This window comes from Primulina eburnea, chromosome 6 (genome assembly GCF_022965805.1).
Source record: "Primulina eburnea isolate SZY01 chromosome 6, ASM2296580v1, whole genome shotgun sequence".
In the NCBI taxonomy this organism is placed as follows: domain Eukaryota; kingdom Viridiplantae; phylum Streptophyta; class Magnoliopsida; order Lamiales; family Gesneriaceae; genus Primulina; species Primulina eburnea.
The window spans coordinates 23,322,770-23,330,720 of NC_133106.1; positions in this window are offsets into that span (position 1 = coordinate 23,322,770).

Here is a 7,951-nt window from a genome sequence, read left to right on the forward strand (position 1 = left end):
CCGTTACGTTGTATTGCAATATTTATTAACTAATAAAATGCATCGTAATTTTTTTTAGTACCACCATGTCAAATTTAATAAAACTCGAATTTATTGCGCTCGACATCACGGGAAAGAATTATATGTCATGGACTCTAGATGTAGAAATGCATCTTGAGTCATTGGGTCTAAGCGAGACCATTAAAGAAAATGGTATATGCACGTCACAAGAAAAAGCAAGAGCCATGATATTTTTGCATCGACGTCTCGACGATGGATTGAAATGTGAATATCTGACTGAAAAAAATCCCATGGCTTTGTGGAAGGGATTAAAAGAAAGATTTGAACATATAAGGGAAGTTATACTTCCGACCGCCTGGGATGAATGGAATACACTGAGATTCCAAGATTTTAAAAAAATCAGTGATTACAATTCGGCGATGTATAGAATAATCTCGCAATTAAAATTTTGTTGACATGAGGTCACAGAATCTGAGATGCTTGAAAAAACATTTTCCACATTTCATGCATCAAATATTACTCTACAGCAACAATATAGAGTACGTGGATTTGCGAGATATTCTGAGCTCATCGCCTGTCTTCTTGTGGCGGAAAAGAACAACGAGCTATTAATGAGAAATCATCAGTCCCGACCCACTGGATCAACAGCATTTCCCGAAGTAAATGCTGTAAGTAAAAATGAATTTAAACCTCGGAACCAAAATCAAATTCAAAGACAAGATTTTGGTCGAGGTCGAGGTCGTGGACGTGGACGTGGATTGGCCGTGGTCGTGGTCGAGGCCGTGGTTTTAAAAATAATAGAGATAGTTATTTTTATAACTCATCTCAAAAGAGCGTCCCAAACCATCCACAGAAAAGGCATCATGAGAATACAAGTATTAAGAGAATCACTCAAAAAATATGAAAGTTCTTGTTACAGATGTGGTACTCCAGGACATTGGTCCAAAGTTTGTCGAGCCCCTGAGCATCTTTGTAAACTTTATAAAGAATCATTAAAGGGGAAAGAAAAGGAGACCAACTTCACTGAACGCAGTGACCGTTGAGTGATTCAACTCATTTTGATGGTGGTGATTTTATTAATGATTTCTCTGGAAATGATCAACATGTTGGTGGGATAGAAATGAACAATTTTGATGCTACAGATTTTCTCAATGATTTCTCTGAAAATGAACAATTTAATGGTAGAATATAAATGTACAATAATTTATTTTTTATGTATTCATGTAATAATGTTTTATTGTACAATTATGATATGTGTTATATTTACATATGTATTTTCAGTAATTTTATTTCATTGCATATTTTTTTGAAGTTCAAATATGGAAAATGCTATGAGCAAAGCTGAAGTTTGCATACCCGATAGTGGTACAACGCACACTATCCTCCGACATAAAAGATATTTCTTGGAACTAAAACCAACAAAAACAACGGTGAATACAATATCAGGTCCTGTAGACTTGATTAAAGGATGTGGTAAAACACAATTTTTGTTACCTAATGGTACAAAATTTTTGATCAATGATGCTTTATATTCACCACAATCGAAAAGAAATTTGTTGAGTTTTAATGATATATATTCCCATGGGTATGATACTCAAACAAGAATGAAGGGAATGCGAAATATATGTGCCTTATCACATATAAATCAGGAAAGAAATATGTGATTGAAAAACTACCAATGCTCCCTACTGGATTGCATTATACACATATAAGTCCCATTGAATCAAACATGGTAGTTGATAATTCTTCGATATTAACCAGTTGGCATGATCGATTGGGACATCCTGGTTCAACAATGATGCGAAGAATTATAGAAAATACACATGGTCATCCACTGAAAGACCAGAAGATCTTTCAGAATAATAAGTTTCAATGTAAAGCATGTTCTCTTGGAAAACTTATTATAAGACCATCACCAGTCAAAATCCAAACCGAATCACCAATGTTTCTTGAACGTATTCAGGGTGATATTTGTGGACCAATCCATCCACCATGTGGACCATTCAGATACTTTATGGTATTGATTGATGCCTCCAGCAGATGGTCACATGTATGTTTATTGTCAACTCGAAATATTGCATTTGCAAGATTACTTGCTCAAATAATAAAATTGAGGAATCAGTTTCCCGATTATACAATCAAGAAAATTAGACTTGATAATGCTGGTGAATTTACTTCCCAAACTTTCAATGATTATTGTATGTCTATGTGAATCATTGTTGAGCATCCTGTTGCTCATTTACATACACAGAATGGATTGGCTGAATCATTGATTAAACGTCTGCAAATGATTGCTAGACCAATGATTATGAAAACAAAGCTCCCTATTTCTATATGGGGACATGCAATTTTACATGCTGCTTCATTAATTCGCATCAGACCAAGTGCATATCATAAATATTCCCCATTACAGCTTGCATTTGGTAAAGAACCAGACATTTCTCATCTGAGAATTTTTGGATGTATGGTGTATGTGCCTATTGCACCACCACAACGAAAGAAAATGGGACCTCAAAGAAAGGTTGGAATTTATATCGGTTATGATAGTCCATCAATCATTCGATATCTTGAACCTCAGACAGGCGACGTGTTCACAGCACGTTTTGCTGATTGTCATTTTAATGAGGAAATCTTCTCAATGTTAGTGGGAGAACAGAAACATACCGAAAAAGAAATTACATGATATGTATCATCATTGTTACATCTGGATCCAAGAACAAAACAATGTGAAAAAGATGTACAACAAATTGTACACTTGCAAATAATAGCAAATCAAATACCAGATGCATTTGCAGACACAAAAGGTGTAACTAAATCATATATATATGCTGCAAATGCCCCTGCTAGAATTGAAATTCCAAAGAAACAAATGGAAGATACTCATGATGTCATTAAACGCCTGAAGCGTGGAAGGCCAGTCGGTTCCAAGGATAAAAATCCTCGAAAAAGAAAATCCATAGAGAAACACGATGATCACAAAATAAAGAATGGTATTTCTGAAGAAACACATGATGATCACAAAATAGAGAATGGTGTTCCTGAAGAAACACATGATGATGAAAATGTTCTGTCAGAACCACAAACTGACGAGAATCATGAAATCTCTATCAATTACATTAATACTGGAAAAATATGGAACCGAAAAGATAGATGAAATTGATGATATATTTTCTTATAATGTGGCAATCGACATCATAAATGATAAAGAAGATCATGAACCAAAATCTTTTTGTGAATGTAAAAATCGGCAGGACTGGATAAAATGGAAAGAAGCCATCCAGGTTGAATTGGATTCGCTAAATAAACGTAATATTTTTGGACCTATAGTCCTTACACCTGAAGGTGTAAAACCTGTTGGATACAAATGGGTTTTTATTCGAAAGCGAAATGAGAAAAATGAAATAGTAAGATATAAAGCTCGACTTGTTGCACAAGATTTTTCTCAAAGGCCTGGAATTGATTATGAAGAAACGTATTCTCCTGTGATGGATGCAATTACGTTTCGGTATTTGATTAGCTTGGCGGTATCTGAAAATTTAGAAATGCGTCTTATGGATGTTGTTACAGCTTACTTATATGGATCACTTGATAGTAATATATATATATGAAAATCCCTGAAGGATTTAAGATGCCTGAAGCACAAAGTTCAAAACCCAGGGAATGTTATTCTGTGAAATTACAAAGATCATTATATGGGTTAAAGCAATCAGGTCGAATGTGGTATAATCGACTAAGTGATCACTTGATGAAAAGGGATATGTAAATAATTCAATATGCCCTTGTGTTTTCATTAAGAAAGCAACATCCGGATGCGTAATTATTGCTGTATATGTTGATGATTTAAACATCATTGGAACGAATAAGGAAATTCAAGAAGTTGTGTCATACTTGAAGGAAGAATTTGAAATGAAGGATCTTGGAAAAACCAAGTTTTGTCTGGGTTTACAAATTGAACAAAAATAATGTGGAATGTTTGTTAACCAGACAAATTATACAGAAAAGATCCTTAAACGTTTTAATATGGATAAAGCAAATCCTTTAAGTACTCCAATGGTTGTTAGATCATTAAACATAGAAAAAGATCCATTCCGTCCATGTGAAGATGATGAAGATATTCTTGGTCCAGAAGTACCATATCTAAGTGCCATCGGTGTCCTTATGTACCTTACAAATTGTACAAGGCCTGATATATCTTTTGCCGTGAATCTGTTGGCAAGATTTAGCTCATATCCAACAAAGAGACACTGGAACGGAATTAAACATATATTCCGTTATCTACGAGGAACGACAGACTTGGGACTTTTGTATTCAAAAGATGCTAATCCAAGTATAATTGGTTATGCTGATGCTGGATACTTATCTGATCCACACAAGGCACGTTCCCAAACTAGATATGTATTTACTCGTGGAGGCACTGCAATATCTTGGCGTTCACAGAAACAAACGCTTGTAACAACTTCATCAAATCATGCCGAGATTATTGCACTACATGAAGCAAGTCGTGAATGTGTGTGGTTAAAATCAATGACCCAACATATCCAAATCTCATGCGGATTATCATTCGACGAGAAGCATGTGATACTATATGAAGATAATGCTGCATGTGTTGCTCAAATGAAAGAAGGATACATAAAAAGCGACGGAACTAAACATATTCCTCCTAAGTTCTTCGCATTCACCAAGGAGCTAGAGAAGAATAAATGTATTGATGTTCGTCACATTCAATCAAGTGAAAACTCATCAGATCTCTTCACAAAGGCACTTCCTACGTCAATATTCAGAAAGCACATATATAATATTGGGATGCGCAATCTACGAAATTTGTGAAGAATTGTTCATGTCAACATCAGGGGGAGTTTATGTGACTGCACTCTTTTTCCCTTACTATGGTTTTTATCCTAATGGGTTTTTCCTAGTAAGGTTTTTAACGAGGCAGTACAAAAACACGTAATGAAGACATCATCGTATCATGATCATCATCACAAGTGGGAGTGTTGAAAAATAATTTAAAATGTGTGTATTGAATATTTGAATGTTGAAAATAAGAGTTGTAAATATTGAAAATTAGTGTGTGATGATGTAGGTGATGATGAATTTTATTTTTGGATTATGTGTAAAGAAACTCTATAAATAGATCTCTCATTTGTAAAGAAAATTACAATTGAGTAGAGAGAAAAATATTATAAAGTGTGTAGTTTGGTAAATTTTGAGAGTTTGAGATTTTTACTTTTTTACCATAAATTTTTACTTTTTCACAACATAATTAACAATATGTTAGACCTCCTGTTAAAAATCCGACATAAAATCTTCTATCAGATAAGTAAATGCGCCTGAGTTTTATGACACAAGAGAGCTATCTGTTTGATTTTTTAAAAAGAGGAATGTATTAAATTATTAATAACAAAAACTTGTGTGCGACGGTCTCACGAGTCGTATTTTGTGAGATAGATCTCTTATTTGGGTCATCTATGAAAAAATATTATTTTTTATGCTAAGATTATTATTTTATATTGTGAATATCATTAGAGTTGACTCGTCTCACAGATAAAAATATGTGAGACAGTCTCAGTGTCTCACAATAGACATACTCATTATTAATATTTTTTAGGAAGAATTTTCACAATGGTGGTTGGTGTAATTAGCCCATTAACTACCATAAATTATATACTTATTCATATTTAAAATTGATTTAGTAATAACCATTCAAGTTGCGTTTGGATTAAAAGAGTTAGATATAAAGAAGTATCTGAAGAGAGAATTTAAAACGAATTTATGTTGAGATGAACATGAGATTATCTAAGGATGTAAACGAACCAAAGCGTTTGTGAGCTATTCGAAGCTCGATTCGATAAAAGCTCGTTTGAGCTCGTTTAATGAGGCTCGTTAAGCTAAACCAGCCAAACTCAAGCTTTACAGTATTTGGCTCGTTAGCTCGTGAACATGTTCGTTGGTAAATTCATGAGTAATCTTTTAGATGAAAAAATAATAGTTTTGATATTTGATTTATTGATTTTGCATATTATTTATGAAATATATAGAAAAATCTATTAAATTTATTTATTATAATAAATTTAAAATTTTAATAAAAATAATATAATTTTCTTTAAATATATAATTTACTTTTTAATTAATTTAAGAAAATTTAAATGTATAATTCATATTTATTAAGCTTGTTTAAATTCGATAAAGGCTTGAATAAGCTCGTGAGCCATGCATATATTCGTTAAATAAAATTCGAGTTCGGCTCGATTATAAAAAAATCAAGCTCAAACATTCAAGAGTTCGGCTCGGCTCGGCTCGGCTCGACTCGATTACATCCCTAAAATTATCCATAATTACTTAAAAAAATAATTATTTAAGATTTGCAATTGCTAAATAGATTTATTCAAACAATCCAATGGATCTGTTGGTATGAATTTGAAATCTCTAGTTTCAAATCCATCGATCCAAATCATAGAAATGTCCAACTGAAATTACCATCAGTATTATATGATAAAGGTAATGAGAGAAGATAAATCAATACTACTAATTTATTGTAAGTCAAATTTTCATTGTCCTTAATATTTAAATTAATTTTATAACAAATATTATGATACAAATTCCCAAAAAATAAATAACTAAACCATCTAAAATTGAGATAATATCCTTTAAAAAAAGTCCCAAAAAAACAGCAAAAAGAACAAAAATTGTGCTTGTTTTTGTCCCTGTATTTAAAAATAGGCATAGGAGCCCACACCTCTCACCTAAAATGCCATCCAGCTAATGCCCACGTTCCCTTTTCCTCTCCCATCAATTTCGATGTTTCATTCGTAAATCGTATATTTAAAAATTGTAAAAACTTAGGTAAATTCAGCTAAAATGCCTCTGTACATGTTTATTTTTAAATTCAGTACCTAGAAGATAATTTTTTTGATTTACAACCTGACTACAACTCAAATATATTTTTAACTCCCAACATAAACTAATTTACATTTTACCCTTTTATTATTAAATAAAAATCTTCCCCAACAAATATAGATGTTTTTGACCATACACTTGTCCCCAACAAATATACTTGTTTTTTTACCACATATATCTGTTTTTGACCATAAAATACTAAAATTATATTATTTGAGAATGTAAAAAATATAATTTGAATTTAAAATTGACTGGCTTTTGATAGTGCAATTTGTAAAATAAAAATACAATATTTAAATTGGTACAAAATGTAATTAATTCGATACCACATTTACATGCTTTTGTTCCTACAAGGCTCACATTCAATTATTCCGAGATGTCAAAAAATATAGTTTAAAGTTAATATTAAGTAGTTTTTTATGGTGCAATTTGTGAAGTAAAAATACGATACATGCATTTTTGTAACAATTTATGGTGCAATTTGTGAAGTAAAAATACGATACCTAAATTGTTACAAAAATGCTTAATTTGAGACCAAATATACTTTTTTTTTAACCCTACAACACTCAAATTCATTTATTTGGAGATTACAAAAACATAGTTTAAGGATAATATTGAGCGACTTTTGATGGTAAAAATATGATGTACTTCGTACAATAAAAAAAATATTATACCTAAATTAGTACAAAAAGTACCAAAATCGAGATCACATATACTTGTTTTTTGACCCCACAATGCTCAAATTCGATTATTTGGAGATGTCAAAAATATAATTTGAAGTTAATACTGATGACTTTTGATGGTGAAATTTGTGAAGTAAAAATATTATATCTAAATTGGTACAAAATATACTTAATTTGATATCATATATACATGTTTTTACCCTACAATACTCAATTTTGTACGTTTAGAGATGTCAAAAAATATAGTTTGAAGTTAATATTGAGTGGCTTTTGATGGTGTGATTCATAAAGTAAAAATACAGTACCTAAAATTGATCAAAAAATACATAATTTGATACCACAAATACCTGTTTTTGACTCTACAATACTCA